This window comes from Tympanuchus pallidicinctus, unplaced genomic scaffold (genome assembly GCF_026119805.1).
Source record: "Tympanuchus pallidicinctus isolate F22 unplaced genomic scaffold, pur_lepc_1.0 scaffold26, whole genome shotgun sequence".
Taxonomy (NCBI): domain Eukaryota; kingdom Metazoa; phylum Chordata; class Aves; order Galliformes; family Phasianidae; genus Tympanuchus; species Tympanuchus pallidicinctus.
In genome coordinates, this window is record NW_026294743.1 from 5865384 (window position 1) to 5886719 (window position 21336).

The following is a 21336-nucleotide window of genomic DNA, read 5'->3' on the forward strand; positions in this document are numbered from 1 at the left end:
TTTGAAAAACCCATTGTAGATCTCTAAGAGACCACAGTAGGCCAGTATTATTAGACACATACACAAAACTCCAACTAGGCTTTTCTCCTAAGTAATGGAGAAATAAATTTGTCATATTCTGTTTAAAGATAAAAATGGTTTGGAAACATTAACAGAAGATTAATTTTTTCTGTATTTCCAGAGGTTGCATTAATTTTTTGTGATATGTTGTATAATACATAATTTGGGAAGTAGTGACAAAATTATTTAGATTTAGCTAAAAACTTAGATAAATGAAAAATGCAACACTGAGATCCCATGGTGCTTTCCAGAAAATGGGGAATGTTAAATGGATTCTTCTTTTTCTTTTTTTTTTTTTTCATAACAAATTTTACCTTGCATTCTCAATGTCAGCCAGTTTTTTTTTCCCAACCCTTTGGCTTCACAGTCATGCAGTTCAGTGCAGTGCAGCTGGCAAATTCTTCCTTGGCTATGCTTCAGTAGAGAATAAAGCAATAGCTTAATTCCCTGTTCTGAAAGAGTATAGAGACTATTTGAAAACTAACTTGTAATTCAAGCATCTCTATGTCAGAATATATCGTATTTTCTAATGTAACACTAAATAGCCTAATCACCATGATCAATAGATTGTAGTTGGAACCACTTAGAGTGTGTCGCCATGTGCATCCTGTACCGAAAGGGTCAGTCAGTCTTTGTAGACATTGGAACTGGTTAGTTTAACATTTCAAAGGAAGAGTTAGATTCTCATCATTTACATCTTTTAATCGTTGACAAGTTCAACAAGAAGAGGAACTGAAGTCAGTAGTGCTCACTAGACTGGAAGTAATATGTTAAAGGTTACATTCATTATGACACACTATGTCAAAAGGCTGGAAGTTATAAAATGTCAACTAACCACAAGTAAGGTTATGACAAAATTAATTAGGGCAAAGAACACTGGTTATGGCTCACTGCGAACGGCACTGCTGAATGAGTTTTAACAATCACAGACATAAAGATGACAAAGTGTGAATCTATCAACCAAATTTCTTCTACTCATCCTTGATATGGGTTTGGACAGCGTATGATCTGTAAGTCTCCTTCCAGGAGAGTTCACCTAATAAGTGAAGCTGAACAAAAGTTGAACTATTTTCTGATACCTTTGTGTTTTAATTAGGAGTAGTGTTTTTTGGGGAAAAAATGATGTTTTCATTTAAAATAAAATGAGAAGTGCATACCTGGAAGAAAAATCATTTTATTTCTATGATTCTGATTGTAAGGTATTTTTTGCACCTACCATATTTCTGATATAACTCATAGATAAAAATTCATTTGCAGAAGAAGGTAAGATTTTCAGCTGTTTTTCTAAATTTAGAATTAATGAAGAAGCAAAGGTATTTATAAACCAAATATATCTAGACTTATATCTCATTAATATGCAAAACTTCTGGTTGTATTAATAAAAATATTATTGATCTGAATTTCATCTGAAATCTGAGTGTATATTTTCAGCACAAATACTTATAAGAGTAAATATCCTCCTAACTGTAATGCAAATAAATCCAAGTTTAACTGCTTCTGCTGATAAACATAATAATAGTGGTATGAGTACTTATGTCTGACGAGATAAGTAAGTGCAAAAGATGAAAACGTAAACATTATTTTCTAAAAGAAAAGCTAAAAGTTGCTACATACCACATGTGTTTTTATGTAAATGAAAGAAGAAATGAGATAAAGCAATATTCTAAACAACAACAACAAAAATGCTGTAGAAGAAAATAAAATATATTAATGATGAAAATAATTACTAAAGGTACTGGGAAAAACTCTTGTATATTAATATTTGGTTTTTCAGCAAATACAATCAAAAAAATTATATGACCAGAAAAATCTTTGCATATGATAACATATGAAAACTCAAGTAGAAAGTTATAGATATTTTTAAATTAATATTCTGTTAATATTTGAACCAACCTTACAAAGTTCTTAAGGAGCAATTTGTTCATAACATTTCAGTAGCCTTAAAGCTGTGCTCAAGCAGTGGTCAGATCACTCAAAACTAGTTTTTTTTCCAGTTTGAACAAGTTCAATAGGGTTTCATTAGAGAGGTTTGGCTCAAGCATAAAATTGATATTTTATTTTCCTAATTGGAACAAGAAAAATTTGACTTAATTGTTTCCTTTTTGTAATCAATTCATATTGATAAAAATATTACGTAGTTAATATTTTAGGAAGATCATATATTTCTGTATAGAAACATATATAGATCATATGTTTCTGCTTATATAAACACACAAACGTGAAATTAAATGTATGTGTAAATAAAGGTGTAATCTGTACAAAGAAAGCTCTTCCTTCAAATTTTAAAGTAGAGATAGCAATAGGACAGTATTACAAGCTTTAATTAATTAACATCAATAAGACAACATCAAGCTAGAATGTTCACGTTTCTTAAATCATTCCAATCATCAAATCCCAGAACAAAAGACAAAGAATAATGATGCGATGTATTTTTTCCTCCTTAAAATAGAACACCTAAACTAAATGAGAGTCTCATTCTCATTTTACAGATGCTGAGAATTCTGTAATTTTTACCACTGCATCTTTCTCCCAGCAAAACCTTGCATATCATGAGCCTATTCTGATGAGGATACTGATGAGGATATGTTGATACGATCAACATAAAGAAAAGGCTTCTTTAAGGTTTCTAAATACATTGTTGCTGACATAGAACCCTAAGGAATTTACAGTGGAATACTGAAACCAGATAGCCTACATGCCACTGTATTCAGCTACAGTAGTTGAGAACAAAATTACTATTCATAATGGAAATACTATATCACAGTTCTTGCAAAAAACTCTCATGAACTTTGAGACCTTAAAAACTAATATGCCAGAAACAGTAGTGAACAGACGGGAAGTGAGAAAAGGTAATTACTGAACTGTTGTTGAATAAATCACTTTGTGGGTCTCTATCTCAGAATATATATATACATATATATAAGTATATATATACACCTACATATATATATATATATATATATATATAAAAGCATACAGAGAATCTGCGAGCTATAGAGCTATCAGAAAAATGCACTTTAGACTGGAAGGAATATATTTTGTGATTTCAGAGAAACCGTGGACTTTTATAAAACTGCTTCAGGAGTTTTATTAAAATAAATAAAATGTAAAACTATTCCAGATAAACACTTCTCTTTCCCCAGGGGAAATTACTCAGTGTTCACTAAAGCTGGGACTGAAGAAAAGAGTACGGAGGAAGAAACAGTGTTAAAAATAGTATTATAAAAAAAGGGTTAAGGAAAAGATGGGATCAACATCCAACTCACCGGATTCTTTGACTAGCAGTCATCTGAACTCTTCGGTTATGAAGTTTGTAGAAGCAAGGTTGTACATCTAAAGGTACAGAAAACAAAATAATAGTTTTAGTTGGAACTGGTTAAAGGACCATCTTCTTTTCTCTGATGCTAATTATGCAGCTATTTCCTTATTTTCTGAGATCTTAGGTATCCTCTGTACAATCCGGAAGTATTTTCTTATTTCATATTCTTGAGGAAGGGAATACCAAGGATATGGGAGCTGTGTGAAATTGTTAAGTGGAACAAAGCTCAGAAATAATTCTCAGTGGAGAAGGAAAATTTTGCTGTAGCAGACAAGCTATGTGTAGGTATAAATACCTTATATAATAACCTTTTGCCTTGGCCATGAACACCAGGTGATGTTACATGCTCTTCCAGCTGATATTTTTTAGTGCTTGTTGTTTTATCAAGACCAAGATGTGATTTCACATTTTTAGCATTTTGTAATAGGGATCGAGAATCAGCTTGATTTTTTTTCAGAGTTATAGACATAAATTCACATATAGGATACATTTTCTTGCACTCTGTGGAAAAAGTGTGTGCATGTTTAGGACAGAGAGTAAGAAGTGTTATCAGGAATGCATGGATTAAGAAGGCATCCTTTGATGTTTCAAATCTATAGTTTATCTATTCTATGTTGTTTGTACACCAGGGAAGAATTCCAGTTTGGCATATTTCCTTCCCTATCACCTTGCTGCAGTTCAAAGGTTCTTCTGCTCTGTTAAGAAGCAGCGTTGCGGTATATTACATTTGTATCTTTGCAAACATGAAAGTTGAATGATTTTGTTAGAGAAACGCCCAGAAATATAATTGCTTAGATATTAAGTTCTACCTTGAAATCCTGTTGGCCTAAGATGAAAACATTAAAAAAAATGGAAATAGTGATGCACAGGGCTTCAAAAAGCTTTTTGGATGGTTACAGCTTCTGTCTTTACACCTTAGTAAGTTAAATGGGGAAAGAGTAACTGCAGAATTTCAGAAAATACCACCATCTTTATAAATCCCAACGTATATCCAAACATCTTCAAAGCTTGAATCAGTGCTTTGGAAGAAAAACGGACCCCTGCTTCACTTCAGAATACAGATACCAATTACATTTCAAGTACAAAGCATGCATGCACACCACCATACTAAAATTATTTTTGCACATGTTAGAAACAAAGAACAACAAAAAGACACTGATCCACTTGATGCCTTGAAATGCCCTTTAATTTAACCATTACTGAATTATATTTGATAATAGCACCATCAAATAAGCCAGTTTGGAAATAAAGAATGTTTGAGCAAATTAATGCTTCTGTTATTTGTATATCATTCACCTAAATAAAAACACAGGCACTGAATTTCAGCAGATTACTGAGTATATTATTATATGAATATTTGTATTCTTTTCAGTTCACTCCTGTTTGAGAAAGATGTGTATCTGAATATTGTGAATGTCTTCATATATCTTTAATAAAGCTTTAAATTAGATCTGCTGGAATACAACCAATATCTTAATGAAGCAACTGATTTCTCAGTAATATTGGTAGGACTAGCAGGGCTGTGTGAACACTTGTAATTGATAGTTGTCTGGAATCCGTGCTACAGTAACTGTCAAGTTGATTAAAGAACTTAGGAATTTGTAATAAAATATATTTTAAAGATCTTTTCCCAGTTACTCTTTTTTATGCAGATGTGTTCTTGGGTATCTGCATGAATTAAACGTTGCTAAAAAATGTTAACTAATATTAGTTTCAATTTTTTTTTTTTTTTTTTTTTTTTTTTGTCTTGTCTAGGCTTCGTACAGGGCAAAGAGCAGCTATTCAAAGACTAACCTTATTGTTTCAGGTTGGCTTGTGATACTTAATATCAGCATGTCCTCTTTTTGCAGGGGTATGTTATCTGCAGCTATGATGTTGACTTGAACAATTTAGGGGTAGGGATGCTCAGCTTCTGCATGATTGAGATCAGACTTACAGAGGTGAGGTTACAGAAGTTAAGGTAGCATTACGTCAAAGCTGGGTGGAAGTGTCACAGGCCCAGGTATCAGCAGTTAAATTTGATATGGAATACGAAAAAGGAAGATTGAGAATGGGATTAGCAGTATAATTGAATGAAAGGTTAGAAGAATTTTTTTGGTGTATTCAATCCGTGTTTAAAATCATACATGAATTTATCATTCAGTTACATATCTCTGTTTATTTTTTGCGTGATAGCACTCCCAGCATAGTTCAAGGTTAAAACGATAATTTACTACTTTTGCTTTCTCACATGCTATCGGAACAGACCGAAAACAAGCAAATAGCATGTAACCAGTAAATCAAGCACAGAACTATGTCCCTATCTATATTGTAGTAAATGATATTTTTTTTTAGGCATTCCAAGTGTAGTGTGTGAGCAGGCATGTGCTTTACACGTCTGTATGCATACAACTCTGAAAATACACAAAGATTACAGGGGATCACATTACTGCCAAGTACATTTCCTTCACAAATATTGATCTAACTGGAAAATTCGGTAACCACAACGCAAACATTCAATTCTGTATCAGAAGCTCAGATAAAGTAACAAAATGGTTGTGTTTGTTTTTATACCTCAGGCACTTAGATTGCTTGCCAAAAGTGAAATTAGAAAATACCAAGGGTTAAAGAGAACGTTGCTATATTAATTAGGAAGAGTAAAGTATAATTAAGAATTGTTTTAGAAATATACGTGTATAGACAAAGGATTTTTGTTTTTTTAATAAAATGATTAATGAAGTTCTGTAGACAGTACACTCAGAGCTATTAAATAATTGAATTTATATGCAGCATAAATACTGGGTTGCCATGACATTATAGATCTCTCAAAGAGACTGTTGGTACCAAAACTGCTACTATTAAGAATGTGTGCTCTAAATAGAGATTACATTACTGTTTTTCAGATGACAACAATGAATTTTTAGAACCTTTTAAATTAGTTTCTTAACAGTTGTAACAGTAAAATGTCAAATACAAGTAAATTAAATATAACAAAATGAGTTAGAAATGTGTATATGCACACAAACACTAATAAGGAAGAGCAAGGTTACAAGAAGCTCTGACTACTGCTTACAAAGAATTGAAGAATAGACTCATAAATTGTCTTATTAAAAGGCAATTTTTTTCCATTTCCTTCTCTGGAATTAAAACTTGGGCTGAGCAGGCATTCCTCTGGGAAAAAAAATAACTGTGAAGTCTCCCTGAAGGCTTGAAATTGAAGAACTGAAGCTTTATGGGTTCTACTTAATATCTCTCTTGTCTTAGAAATCAAATTTTTTTGAAGTCCTTTAATGTCAGGTTGCAAATGACTGAATAGCAGTGATGCAAGATTTATTTATTTTTTAAATTTAAGCCCAAGCAAATCTCAAACTAATTTAAGCAGTGTCTTTTGTAAACCATAAGAAAGGTAGTGTTGCTTATTCTGAAGGTCGGACCTCTGATGGGACACCATTTTTTTGTTTGTTTGTTTGTTTGTTTTTCCTGCAATGTTCTTTAATTTATAGCACTTCTCAAAAAAAATAAAATAATAAAATAATTTAAAAAAAATCTTACAACTTCCAAAATGCAGTGTGCCTCTGTAGCACTAGACTTAACATACTGATAAACCCATAACATTTATAGTCTTCAGAACATTAGAATTGATTCAAGGATGATTTATTGTTATCTCTCTAGCAAACATCAGTTACCACATGTGCTGACTTCTGTTTTACAATGAACTGAACTTCAAATTGAACTGACTTCAAATTACAATGCTGTATCCAACAGTCCATTACCAGAAGTAAGGACTGCTCCCAAGCAGTGCATCTTTTGAGGATGGTAGCTCTTGCCTGCCTCCTTTTGGTCTTTACTTGCTTATGAAAAGTTTCTGCCTCAAAGTAGCATGGAATGTTGCAAATAGGTAACAGCGTAGCAAAGCCAATCCAGAGACTCTACAGAAGGAGAGAAGAATTGTCTTTTAAAAAAAATAATAAAACAACTGATGTCTCACACTGCTAGACCCAGTTAACCTCTAGCAAGTTGCAGTGCCCTGGCTGGCACCCAGCTGCATGCCTGCTCACACCTGGGCAGTCTGTCCAGATTTGTCCCTTGGACATGAGGAAGTACTAAGGATGCTGGTGAGCCTAACTTCCTCCCAGCATTGTTGAGGATGCCTATGAGTGTGGGGACCCTCTCTGTTCCCCACAAAGGGTTGGACCATCCTGCAAATCTTCAGGATTTCCTTGCAGTTTGCCTACATAGCTGTCTGGAGGAGCTTTCTGGAGGTATAAGTTGATCAACAAAATAGCTTAAAAGGACCTTACAATTTTTTAAAAAATGTTATTGGATGACCACCATTTAGGGGCATCATCATGAAAGTTTCTACTAGACTTGACCTTCAGTAGTTCTTGTATTAAATTCCTTAAGCTAGAAGCTAGAACTAAAATGATTCTTCCACTGAAGTCATTTCTTTCTCAAGTGGCAGTTTAACAGGAACTTCGACAGAGCCTGCCATTATGAGTACATCTCCTTGGAGAGATTCATTTTGAACAGACAAACCACAACAGCTACAGCTGAAGTCTTCATGCTCTGACCAATAGTTAATCTAAAAGGAGGCTTTTAATTCTATTTTTTTTTCCTTGGAAGACCTATCCCTATAAGACACGTCCTCATTCATTGTCCTAGACACACAGGAACACAGTGAAGATGTAAGAGCTATAATTTAATTATGCTTCAGCTGTGCAAACTCATCTGGGAAGGATCCAGCACTAATTCAAACAAGGCAGGTCATGATTCTTCTCTGGTGGACGTCTGGATTGCTTCCTGATTAATGTTATTGTCCACTAGTTGAAGAAGTGGCCTGGTACCAAAAGCCTTGCAACCCACTAGAGTGCTGGCACTTTTAATTACTGATGCAATGTCTCCCTATGTTAGGCTGGAGAAAAACAAGGGAAGGTAGAGGAAGAGCACAATAACAGTGGCCTGAAGAGTAGTTATATTGCCTTGAGAAACTGAAAAATTAAACCAGCACACTTCCCCCCCCAAAAAAAAAAAACCAGTCACTTGTCACTACCTTACTAGAATGCTTAGCAATGTTTCACAACTAAAAACAAAAGCCAGTCCATATCAACTTTGCTTAAGGAGATTAAACCATAACTGAAAATAAAATCAAGATCCAATCGTATCTCATTGGCAGCCTGTGGCTCATCAGCAGACATCTCCTTACCTGTCTACTTTTTCCCTTACTGTAGCAGAGCAAGTAACTGCTAGGTTTATGTTTACTCCAAGTAAGTTACTTTGCTACTGTAGTTTCCACACCCTTAGAGCTGCTTCCGTGTGAACTTCTCACTGAAACAACTCCAACAGTGGCTGGTGCTCTTGGAGCTTGAACTGTCAACTGATATAAAATGCATGAAAAAGCTGGGTTATGTGGTTTGTTTTATTACCATTCTTCTTGCTATTACAGTTCTTGTAAAGGATAATGGAAGCTGGGGCTAATAGTTATTCTGAAAGAGACGAGCAAAATTTGCCATAGCTTTGTTGAATTAAACAGAAATTTCTGTCTGAATTCAACGCTCATTAACCTTTGAAGGATTTAGGCATTTTGTATTGTCTTGCATTGCATGACACCTTTTATATCTTCATGAAGAAAAACTCTTTCTTAACATAGCATAAAAACCTTTGCTTCACAGGAAACATTGGAAAGGAAAAGTGTTATTTTCATTTGAAACAAAGTATTAATTGAAGTAAGAAATCAGAAGGCTGTCATCCATTCATTTAAAGGAACTAACTCAATGGAATTCCGATAATGAGAGTATTTGCTTTCTACAGAATGTTAGTTACGGAAATATTTTGGTTTATGAGAGATAACATCTGGTCAGCTCTAAGAAGTTTGTCTTACTTCAAAAACGTCTTTTTACAAGGGAAGTCTCAAAGACAGGTATTTCCATCAGCAACTGCCTCTAAACAGGGGATAATGGATTCATCTATCAAGGGAAATAGTATACATATTCCATCTCTTGCTTGCCAAAGTTGTAAGGATTTCATGTAAATATGAGAAGAGCATACAGACTACATTTTTTTTTTTTTTTTTTTTTTTTTTTTGGTAGTTTTTCTCTTCCCCCCTCCCCCCCAACATTAGGCCTATTGGTGTTTTGTATACTTAGCCTCTGTAACACTGATGCAAAATTTAGTAACTACATGCAATCGATCCTAATAAAAATCCAAAAATCCTAGCAGTCCTTTTGTTGCACTTGTTTTTTGAGGACATCATTTCATTTATTCCTCCACTTGTGCTAAAATGCCTAAGTTAACATTAGTAGTCTCACAGAGTGAGAGGCAATAGCAGATAATCAGTTCTAAATTCCCCAAAAAGAGTGACAGTCATAATCCAGATTTAATTTAATTTAACTAGAAAGAAATATATGCTTACCCATCCCAAGGAGCAGGGCTTATCAAATACTCAAAAACAAGCAAACAAGCAAGCAAAACAACAAAAAAAGACCCCACTCTTATGGCAGCCAGCCTTCAATGAGGTTTTGGGACAGGTGGAACCAGGCTCCACTCCTAGTCAAACAAGTGAATTGCTTTTATACATTATCCCTGGGCTGGCTGTGCCCCTTCATCAAGTGCTCAATCATTGGTTCAGGCCATGAGTTAGCAATTCCCGTGTAGTGTGTAAATTCACATTTGGATAGCACTGAAGCCTTCTTTCACAGAATCACAGACTTGCAGGGGTTGGAAGGTACGTCCAGAGATCATCGAGTCAACCCCCCTGCCAAAGCAGGTTCCCTACAGCAGGTCGCACAGGTAGGCATCCAGGCAGGTCTTGAACATCTCCAGAGAAGGAGACTCCACCACCTCCCTGGGCAGCCTGTTCCAGTGCTCCGTCACCTCACTGTAAAGAAGTTCTTGCGCACATTTGAGCGGAACTTCCTGTACTGCAGTTCCCGGATGTTTCCCCTTGTCCTGTCTCCACTCACCACTGAAAAGACTCCTGCCTAGCCATTCTGCCCCCTCTACCTTAGATACTTATAGACCTGGGTCAGGTCCCCTCTCAGTCTCCTTTTCTCAAGGCTGAACAGACCCAGATCACTCAGCCTTTCTTCATAGGAGAGATGCTCCAGGCCCCTCACCATCTTCGTGGTCCTCTGCTGGACTCTTTCCAAGAGATCTCTGTCTTTTTTGAGCCCAGAACTGGACGCAGTGCTCCAGATGAGGCCTCACCAGGGCAGAGTAGAGGAGGAGGATCACCTCTCTCGACCTGCCGGCCATGCTCTTTTTAATGCATCCCAGGATGCCATTGGCCCTCTTGGCCACAAGGGCACACTGCTGGCTCATGGCCGACCTGTCGTCCACCAGGACACCCAGGTCCCTCTCCGCAGAGCTCCCTTCCAGCAGGTGATCCCCCAACCTGTACCGGTGCATGCAATTATTCCTCCCCAAATGCAAGACTCTACACTTGCTTTTGTTAAACCTCATCTGACAGGCTCTCCAGCCTGTCCAGGTCTTGCTGAATGGCAGCACGGCCTTCAGGCGTGTCAGCCAATCCTCCCAACTTCTTATCATCAGCAAACTTGCTGAGGGTGGCCACTATCCCCTCATCAAGGTCATTGATGAAGATGTTGAACAAGACCGGACCCAGCACCGACCCCTGAGTTACAGGCCTCCAACCGGACTCTGTACCGCCAATGATGACTCTCTGTGCTCTGCCCGTCTGCCAGTTTTCAACCCACCTCACTATCCCCTCATCTATCCCACACTTCCTCAACTTTGTTATAAGGATGTCGTGGGGGACAGTATCAAATGCCATGCTGAAATCAAGGGAGACTACATCCACTGCTCTCCCCCAATCCACCCAACCAGAGACAACATCATAGAAGGCTACCAGATTGGTCAAGCATGACCTCCCCCTGGTGAACCCCTGCTGACTATTCTTGATAGCCTCCTTTTAGTTAGTATATATTACTAATTAATTTGAAATGCGATTTCCATCCATAAATACATAATTCATGTAACAATAAAATATATCTTCTCAAAATTATTCATTGCCATGTTCTGCAAGTATTAAATGAATGCATGGAAATGAAGAAGATTTAGGTGCATGAATTTCCTGTATGCGCATGAGTTTGCAAGTCCGGGCAGAGCATTAGATAATTCTGAACAGAAATATACTAAACAATCCTAAATTGAGGACTACATAGAGGAAATAAAGACCGAAGATAGATGCTCTGTATTCTTCATTTTTTCTAAAATCTCACTAATGACCTAGCTTTACCAGGAATACTTGCCTTCACTCAAAAAGGCTACACTTAGAGTTTCATGAAATCTCACATCATCATCTTTGTTTATTTCCCCTCCCATGCCACCCAAAGAAATTAATAAAGATGATTTTCTGGGCTGTAGAGTGTAAACCTGCTTCCTGCTTTAGGTTTGCAGATTGTTTTCTGCATCTGTTTTTCTTTCCTCGAGCAAAGCAGTAGTTCTCTGTTTATAGCTGTGTGGTATATACGTTGCTTCTTCAAGAGAGGATAAGTAAAACCAGTTGATGTTGCTTTTTGTTGGTAGGTTTTTTGGTCTTTATTATTCTTGTATCTACTTTGAGCTTGTGCCAGAAGAATACAATAGTGTTACATGCTTGTCAGACAAACTACTATAGTAATTTGTGAAACAGTTCAAAGCAGGATTATCGGACTAGGACTCATGACTAAATCTTTAACTACTGTTTTACTCATATTAGCCAGAAAAAACAGGAATTAGGCTTTATGAGAGTGGATTCAATTCTGGTGAGATGAATCCTGGTGTTTACTTCAGAAGGTTCACTGCCTTCTTATAAGTAGCCGTTCAACGTATTTGAAGCATTTAAAATCATTTCCTTCCCTTTAGAAATACACTTCTCTGCTGAATTCTCTTATTCAGAAGTAAGTCAATTTATGTAAATAACTATTCTGTATGGTAGAGATAAAACAAAACAAACAAACAGTTTCATACATTTCTGACTGAATTTCTAAATGAAGTATCTCGAATAGTTATACTGAAAAATAGAGAAAAATAATACAAGCTTACCTCTTAATTCTTTAAGTTTCAATGTAAGATCCTGCTTAAAATTGCAGGAGTAAATGCCACACCTCTGAAGTTTTATATCATGTTTTTGTTTCTAAAAATATCAATTGTTTGAGCTGATTTCCATTTAAATAAATATGACTCTTGGGCAGCCCTTGCAAATGTAATTACAGTGCAATATCACAAACACATAATACCAGATAGCTTTTTTAAAGTCAAGAGTTCCATCTTGTTTCCCTTAAAAATAGTTCTGTGGCACAGCCTTTAAAGGTGAAAGTGACTGAAGATGGGACACTGCAAAGTCACTACGATACTATTCTACTGTCTAAAAGGAAAAAAGTTGTTTTCTTTCTCACTATGCATTATGGGTATTAGGACAGTATAATAGGGTCTATTTCAGTACTCAGTGATGAATTTATGAGGTATTAATGTGCTCGTGGCATGCAGGTGGGAGAATATGCTTTTACAGCATATCACAACTCAGATTCCTAAGATCAGGCTGATATCACTTGATTCTTGTTTTCTGATGAAGGTCAAAAATTGCCACAGACAGAGCAACTCTGGTGAGGATAGGCTGGTATGTGCTGCCATTTTCTGCTTGCTAAAAGTTGCTTTAATTTTTTTTTTTTTTATGTACATAAATGTCCAAAAGTATTCGCACAGTAATAGTCCTTTTGTGGCATCACATTCATAAAAGAACAGCTGAAGCCAGATGAGAGCAACATCTTCACTGCTCATTTCAAGCCAATTTATGATGTGTTTAGCAGTGGAGACCAAGACTTTATGTCTTAAATGCTGATGGGAACAAGGCTAAGCTTATGATTTGCTGTTATTATTTACAGTTCCCTATTTCAGGCAAGTGTGCAAGGAAGAGTAAATTAACTGTTAAGGGCACAACAGAAACAGCCCTGTGGCAATACAGCCATCACCACTAAAAAAAAAAAAGCTCAGGATCCTGGCAAAATTGAGCAGACGCAGGGAGCCTGTGGGCAGGGCAGCAAGCGTTCAGCTGTAGGTGCGGCATACAGACAAGGGAAATCTGCCCAGCTGTGAGAATCCTCCTTTGCTTTTTTTGGCTCAAAGCTTGCTTCCTTAGGTATTTTGTTGAGAAGGCAAGTGATGGATGTTGTGTGGCAATCAACATTGCTGTGTGGACAATTTTAAATCTTTGGATGTTTGCCTTCGGAAGACAGTGCTCAGGACCGTTTACTGGAAAAAGATCTAGCCCGTTACCAAATAACTCCTGTTTGCTATGGAAGACTGGGGGACAATGCCATTGTATCCTGCGAAGGCAAGATACAAGTTGGTGCCTCTCTGCTCCCTCTTACCTACTGGCAAGGCCAGGAAGATAAGAACAAAGGAGTTTCCTGCTGAGATCCCAGAGCCAGAAGCTGCTACTCAAAGGAGAGCTGACTCAACCACCTTGGATTTGAGCTGTCACTGCAAAGACAGCTGACTCAACCACTTTGAAACCATTGAAAAAGGGCCATCATCATCATGGTCCTCGTCGTCAACAGAACAGCTCTGCCTGACAACCCACCGCTACTGAAGATCAAAGACAGAACTACAAACCTCGCTGGATCCATGGTGGCGACTATGTCCCTCTTGCTTTCTATAAAAACTCCTTGCTTCTTCTTTTCTATCTTTTCTATCGCCCTCCTTCCCTTCCCCAGTACCCTAATTCATAACAGTGTCCGCCCTGCCCTTCCCCATTTCCCTGATTAAGATTTGTAATAAACTGGTTGGACCAACATTTGAACCGTTGCTTCTTAATCTCACGCCAAATATGTAGATAACAAAAGAACCTCCTCTCCCTCCTATAAATTGGAGCAAGACACTAGCTGTGCTGAGCAGATTCTGCTGAACACATGGAGACCTGACAATTTTAACCCCAACTAAAACGTGCACCCACCTGTGATGTCTAGGAAACTGCAACACAAGTATTTTGACAAACAGTAGAACCCACGATATAAGTTTCGCTTGGAAGGATTTACTTTCACAGTTAATGAGAAACTTCTTAGTGCCTATTACTGCTTTCATTTATTTAAATTTTTTCAGATAACGTTAGATACAAATAGTGGATAATATGAAAGGGCAAGTTAAATATGTTAAAATACAACTATCATCTACCCTCTTACATTAAGACTTCAAAACAAAATTTCAAGATATGTAGTGGGAGCAAGCAAGCAAGACTACAGATGTTACTTTTCCTTGTTTGCCCTGTATAATCAAAGAATATTAGAATGTTACACAAAACAAACAAGACAAAACAAACAAGAGCATTAGGCAAAGCAGACTATGATAACAAAAAGAGAATAAATAGAAAGCTTACCTCTATCCTGGGCTCGCTCACAAAACACTGGCAGAGACAATCTCCAGAAGAAACCCTTCCCCACTGGTAGTCAGCTCTTAAATAGGTCTAAGAGGGGTAGAGCCAGGCAACACAGGTGAATTGCCTTCACCTGTGCTCTTCTGGCTGACTCATTGTTCGCCTCAGATGATCAGTCACAGATTCAGGCCGTGACTCAACAGTTCCCATACAACCCAAACACCAAAACTTTGTTTCCCAGGACAGATTATTGCCTTTCATATTTTTTTCCCAAAACTGGTATTTACTAGTATGATGGGATCTGAAATACATTTTTTAATTCTGCAGGAATGCTGTGCAAATGCTTACTATTGCTTTGACCTATGCACACATAATATTGGTTCTATTAATAATGGTTTGGAAATAACAGTGCTATAGTAAGTAAAGCCATAAATGCTGGCTTAATAATTATATGGTACCATTTAGGTTGTGGGTTTTATGGAATCTGCAGTTATAATGTTATGAAGAATTACACAGCTCCTTAATTGCACAATCTTTTAAATTATGCAGTCTATGAACATTTTTTTTTTCTAATGCTTCATACAGAAATTAATTTTATATCCCCATCATTCTAGAAACCAAAGTGTCTTGAATTTTATTTTTTTTTTAACAGACAAGTTCTGAGATCTTCTGATTTTATTTTATTTTTTATGTTTCTATCATAACTAAGTTCTGATAATAGTTACATGCAAGATTATTCTTAGATTTAGCTTTCATTCTAAGCTTTCTACTGCTGAGGAATCACACACTGTTTTTGTGGAGAAAAGGAGGGAGTGAATGAATTGCTACTACCTAGGTAATAGCATGTTATACTAGATGCTTACCTGTGGCTTTCCAAACAGCAGGCAACTTCTTGGGTTAGAAACCTGGGATTCAATTCTTGCACAATACAGCCTCTAAGGGGAGCTCTCTGCTTCACGGGTGTATTTCACGGGCTTAAGCTCAGTGAATGCTTATCTTCTTTTACATTTAATGACCCAAATCCAACAGGGTAGTAAGTCCAAGAGTGCACAAATATCTCGTTTCAGTGGTTAGTATTTTTCCATGCTGGGAATTTCAGTAGATTTGGAGAATGAATGAACATTCACTGGTGCACTGACCCTGTAAAGTCAGTACAAAGCGTTATAAACATAAGCCAACAGTGCCACAGAGGAAGTGCACCAGCATTATTCGGAGGGTTTCTGCCTTGAGATGTCATCTGATCTATTATGACCTTCATTATCAAAAATCAAAAAGGCTTCTTTTTTCTCTGACATTTAGATGGCAAGTATTTATAGTTGATAGATCACCAAGCATAGACTCAAGTTGAAAAAAAAAAACAACAGTTTATACAATATAATATGTGTTTTCAGGTATGAAATGTAGGCTCTAATGTGTGTAAGAAGAGGTATGTATATTTGTTTGCTTTTCTAAAAATTGTTACCTGTGATTGTTATAGTACCGGTTCCATGGTATGTCAGTTTTGTATAGCTAATTCCCATTAGAAGCATAAAAAGAGACAAAGAGGGCAAGAAGTCAGCCTAGGGATGAGTTCATTCACCTTTCTGGGGAGAAGAATTACCATTAATCAACAAAATCTGCATTCTCTTGAAAAACATATTCTGCATTGCAAAGCAATTAAATGTTCACTGTCTGTTGGCATGTATTTTTGGGTACAGTACAAATGTTATTTGCATCTAAAGGGAGTCTGAAAAATGCTTTATTTCCAGTGTGTGAAAGGGAAAAGGAAGGTGGACAATATATTTTATGTAGTATTTTTTTTAGAAATTTCCCAATAAAATATTATCGTATTACATGAATTCTCCTAAGATTCTCTTCCTCTTTTCCTCATTATCAGTTATGCATTCAAATGCTTATATTACGTGCAATTTTAATACTGGAATAGCTACATGGAGGAAAATCTACATTTTCCTTGAGAAAAGAAGCTAAATACTAGTAATAGTTTAACTCAAGTTTTATACTTCATTAAGATTGGATGATCATTTACGTATTCTGTAGGTGATGGAGGAGAAAAATCACTGAATGTAAACTCAAGCTTGAAGAATCGCACTGACAAGAGGAAAAAGAGAAAAGTTTGCAGTATAATGAGGTCTAGATTGACTTTCCTCCACTTTGACAGTTATGACCACCATACATTCTCAGTCACAGTCCACAGTGGATGAAGGAAAATCCTTTTGCTCTGAATTCATTGATCTGTAATCTCAGAGTAATTTATTCACAGCCTCAATGTGTATTTTCCAGGGTTTAAAATCCTCCCTGCTATTTCACTTCTGAGTTGTTTTTCTTTGTACAAATACGAACCAAGATTTTTAAAAAGTTGAGGCTGTAATAAATGCTTTCGAGTGAGAAAACAGCAGCAGATGTCTGATCATTCCATGGTAACCTTACTGTTATTCATTCTAAATCTCTTCTTAATGTAATTTAACATAAATAATTGAGAAGATGTAAAAAATGAAAAATGCCATCTGACAGAGATAAATTTATAAAGAATCAGGTATCAGGATTTTGCTAGCTGAAATATCTGTTTGCTGTCAATATAGAGATGTTACATCTGAAGAGAAAAACACACTAATGTTTTCACTATTTGTAGGTATCAGTATAAACACAAAAATCATTTTCCTGTTCTAAACTGGAATATGTAACTATATAATCTAAGACTCTAAGTCAATACTGCGTCTAACAAGGGTTACTGCCTTCAAGAAAACACATTAAACTGACTTTCTATAGGCAACAATGCAACATGCATCAGAGAATCAGAGACAAACTAGGATCAGAAACCAAGCAAACTGATGATATTTTCTCTAGCAAACAATTTTTGTAAAATAAACATGAATAAAGTAACCAGTATGTGTAAGGGATATTCTTTAAAACTAACAGTAAACATTTTCATCTTAAATTTCCCATTTCTTTTCAGAATGTTTCTTCCTTTCACTGCAAAATTTTGTTAGTCATATCTTCTAAATACTGAACGTAAAAATTTGTTCTCTGGGCTAGAAGTAACAGGCTTGGTTTAGAAGACTGCAGTGAGATTCGTATTAAGAGATAGGCTAGAGTTCAATTATACTTTCTGACTTTATTGATAGTATCTTGCAGTTATTTATGTTGGTTGTTAAAGTGTTTACATTGATTTATATGTTTCACTTCTTTATAAAACCTGTTGTTTTTGGTTTTTTTTCTTGGTGAGATACTGAAGGACCTCTCAAAGAGATGAAGATTACTTTCATTTTTCTGCTTTTATCTTCCTCTACAAAACACAGTAATTTAAATGCACTATTAGGAATTCTGCCATTAGTTCTATGAACTCTTTATATAGATGTTGTTTTCTCCTAAATCTATTAGACTCTTCATGAAAAATAGTACTGTGTGTTACCTCAGTAAGTCTGTTATGTTGTCACCCACAGAGATCTAAAGAAAATGTTTGAGAAAATTTGGGTGTGGTCTTCAGGGTCTACTCTCAATCTTTTTATTTAGCTTTAATTTAGGTACCCAAGTCTTTTCCTGAATTTCATTGTTTCTGTACTTGGGAAAAAGGAATATTTCCGTATATGTCAGAATGAATAAATAACCTTCGAGCGTTCATATGCTTTCTTGCAACAACATTCTATATGTTACCTAAATCTTGATTGTTCACAACAGTGGAGGATAGGGTATAGGGATATCCTCCAAAATCGTGGAGGATAGAAAGCAAGGATAGGGTAAACTCAATGTGTTATTACCAGTTTATACCAAATCTTGATGTACATATCCTCCAAAATTTTTGTGCCTACTGAGCTCAGCTGTGGAGATCAGACTGCAGTAGTAGTTTTATAACAAATCTTTGGTGTCAGCCTTTCCTGTCCTATTGCTCTGAACAATCTCAACAGAGGTGATACATTAGGTACTAGACAATCAAATGATATGATGGGATAGAGATCATGGGCTACATTTTGTATCATCCTTAGAAAGGGAGAGTTTTAACCAACTGCATTTTGCTGTCTTGAATCACTCAGAAAGAAAGGAGATGAGATGCCCTTGTTTATTGCAGACCAAATGGACTATTTCCTTACATGTGCACTAAGAAGGTGAAAAAAGCAAATATGATTTAAAACTTCACAAAACATGTACAACATGCAACAAATATCAAGATAGTTTTGAGGGACACCTGTTCCTGAATATCATGTATTGTTTCCTTCAATGATACTTGATTTAAACAAATGTGTATCTTGTTATATTAATTTTGATTTTATTAGCAACAGAGAACTATATTGTAAAACTTGAAACTTTCAAAATGATACGATTCCTTTTCATTTGGAAAATATATTAACTGTACTGTAATAAATGATTCAGCCTATAAAATATTGATAGGTAAAAAAGTCCATATACTGCCATTAAAACTTTCTTTTTGTAGGCTTGCATTTTCCTCGTTATTTCTTCACTAGAAAGGAATTAACTTTGTTAGAATCCTTCAATGAACTTCAATAGAACAACTTGAATAGCTGTCTTTTTACCTGGATTATCACTGAATGCTATTGAAATCATATTCCTCATGAACAGAAATTTCATCTTTGCTAACAAAGGGGACAGACAGAACCTCTTAGAAGTTAGAACCATTTGTATGAAGGCTCATCCTATCTCAACATTTAACTGCTTAAGTAAGTTATGATACAACACTCTCATGTCAATTAATACGTAAAAATACTTGAAAATAACTGTGATTTAAGATCATGGTGTAAAGTCATCAATATTTTATTTTTCCTTTTAATGATATCCTAAAAACAAATCTTTAAGGACATAAGAAAGAGCTTATTTAGTGTTGGATTTAGTGTATTCCTTGTATTAACTAAGTCCCCAGACCTAATGATTAAACTTTAAATGTTATAACTTTCATTAAGTTCAACAGTTTATTTCCATCATTTGCCAGATTATGTGCCACTGGACTGCAGCCTTCTAGAAATACTAAGTGAGTGTCTAAAAATGTGTGAGAGTCACAAAAGCATGCACGTAACTATTAATTACAAAAAAAAAAAAAGTTTGTAAGAAGCACTGAAAAGGATTTGAAGGAACATGATTAAAACTAGCAAGGATAAGTCAAAAAATTGAAGGCTAGCAAAGAAAATTCAGTTCAGTTCTCATATTCATTTGGAAAATGTTGCCATTTGGACTAATAGTACACTTTAGAGAAATTAACTTTTCATGTAAAAATCAACGACTAAAGAAATAGACAAGAAGTAGAGCAGTTATTGAATGGGATTTTTGCTTAGGTTTATAATAGACCAATGTTTTGTATTCTCCAAAAACTTCCAGTCCATTTAAAATTGATTTTTCTATTTCCTGATGTCTTCTGCTTTGTTCATTTGATTCTAGATCAGATTTGTACCATAAAAGATGGCAAAGAAGGAGATCTGATCAAAACAAAACCATCAGTGGGATTTTGTATATTCCAAATATGATTTATGTATATGTTTTTGGGAAAAAAATGGGAGGATGTATGAACCATACTGGAGATAAAGCACATAACCTTGTTAAGTATTTGATGTGTATACCTTCACAGCTCAACCTGATAACCAAGTAATGAATATTAGAGTAGTGATAAAATATGGTAGATAGCCTTTAAGAAAGTTTGCTCATTTTTGAACTTTTTATGAATATAAGTTGCACATGAAGTTTGTGTTTCAGCAAAGTGGCATAACCTCTAAAATACAAGTAGTTAAGCTTATTACTTTACTACATCTATAATTATCCAATAGAATCCAAGTTTAAAGCTCAAACATGCTTAATGTGCATGTAGATGATAGTAGAGCTAAAATGGTAAACTTTATGTTAGCTAAAATGTATTACCTCACTTCACAAGGAAGCTTATGAATAGATTTTACAGATGTAGTAGAAAATTTTCACATTAGATTGTGTGGGAATAGTAAATGGATGTAGATAAAATAGATGTATTTTAAGGAAATTTCTTGGTATCCTCATTTGTTCTCTTAGCCGTTCCTTTTCCAACAAAATTCAGCACTTTTACCTTACGACTAATGAAACTCTTCTTTGGAAGCATTCTGTGGTCAAAACAGAATGGCTTTTCTTTCCCTGGTTTGGTAGGTTCTCAGATAAAAATGTAGTTGATTTTTTTTCCTTCTGGGTTGTCTCCAATTAGACTACAAGTGGAAAGCAGTTTAGGACAAAGTCTTCAAACGGAGGTCCAGATTTCAGTCAGCAGAACTATTTTGATGGGTAGTAGTGTGACTTGAAGGACAGACAAACTGGGGATTTCAAAGTACTGGGAAAGGTCACAGTAGGGAGAAGGGACTTAAAAGCAAAAGAGACTGAACAGAAGGATGAATTGAGGAGGTGAAGAGGATAATAGCTCTGCAGAATATAATAGATAGTGAAAACTGAATCCATAAGGGATGGAAAGCAACACTGGAATAATAAAAACATACTTATTACCTGTGCACTATGAAGTTTGATGAAAAAAAGGAGCAATTCTTTTTTTTTTTTTTTTTTTAAATAAAGCTGTTTGAAGGCCAAGTGAAAGTTTAGAGAAAACTTCTGTAGATTATGATCAGAAAGGTTAGAAAACATGTTGGAAAAAAATGAA

The 21336-nt window shown here is 35.7% G+C and overlaps 1 long non-coding RNA gene across 2 annotated transcripts in view; it reads right to left on the bottom strand.

Moving 5' to 3' along the window:
* Nucleotides 1–380: 380 nt before the first annotated feature.
* The window catches only part of LOC128084300 (uncharacterized), a 225282-nt gene continuing 204326 nt past the window's right edge, over nucleotides 381–21336 (bottom strand). Inside the window, exons 2-4 of one of the 2 annotated variants that reach the window (XR_008208450.1) lie at nucleotides 8562–8732; nucleotides 3327–3393; nucleotides 381–512 (exon numbers count right to left, since the gene is read on the bottom strand). This is a non-coding gene — a long non-coding RNA (uncharacterized LOC128084300). Of the gene's footprint in view, nucleotides 513–3326; nucleotides 3394–6902; nucleotides 7288–8561; nucleotides 8733–21336 lie in introns of those variants that run through there. The other variant, XR_008208449.1, reaches the window with a different exon arrangement.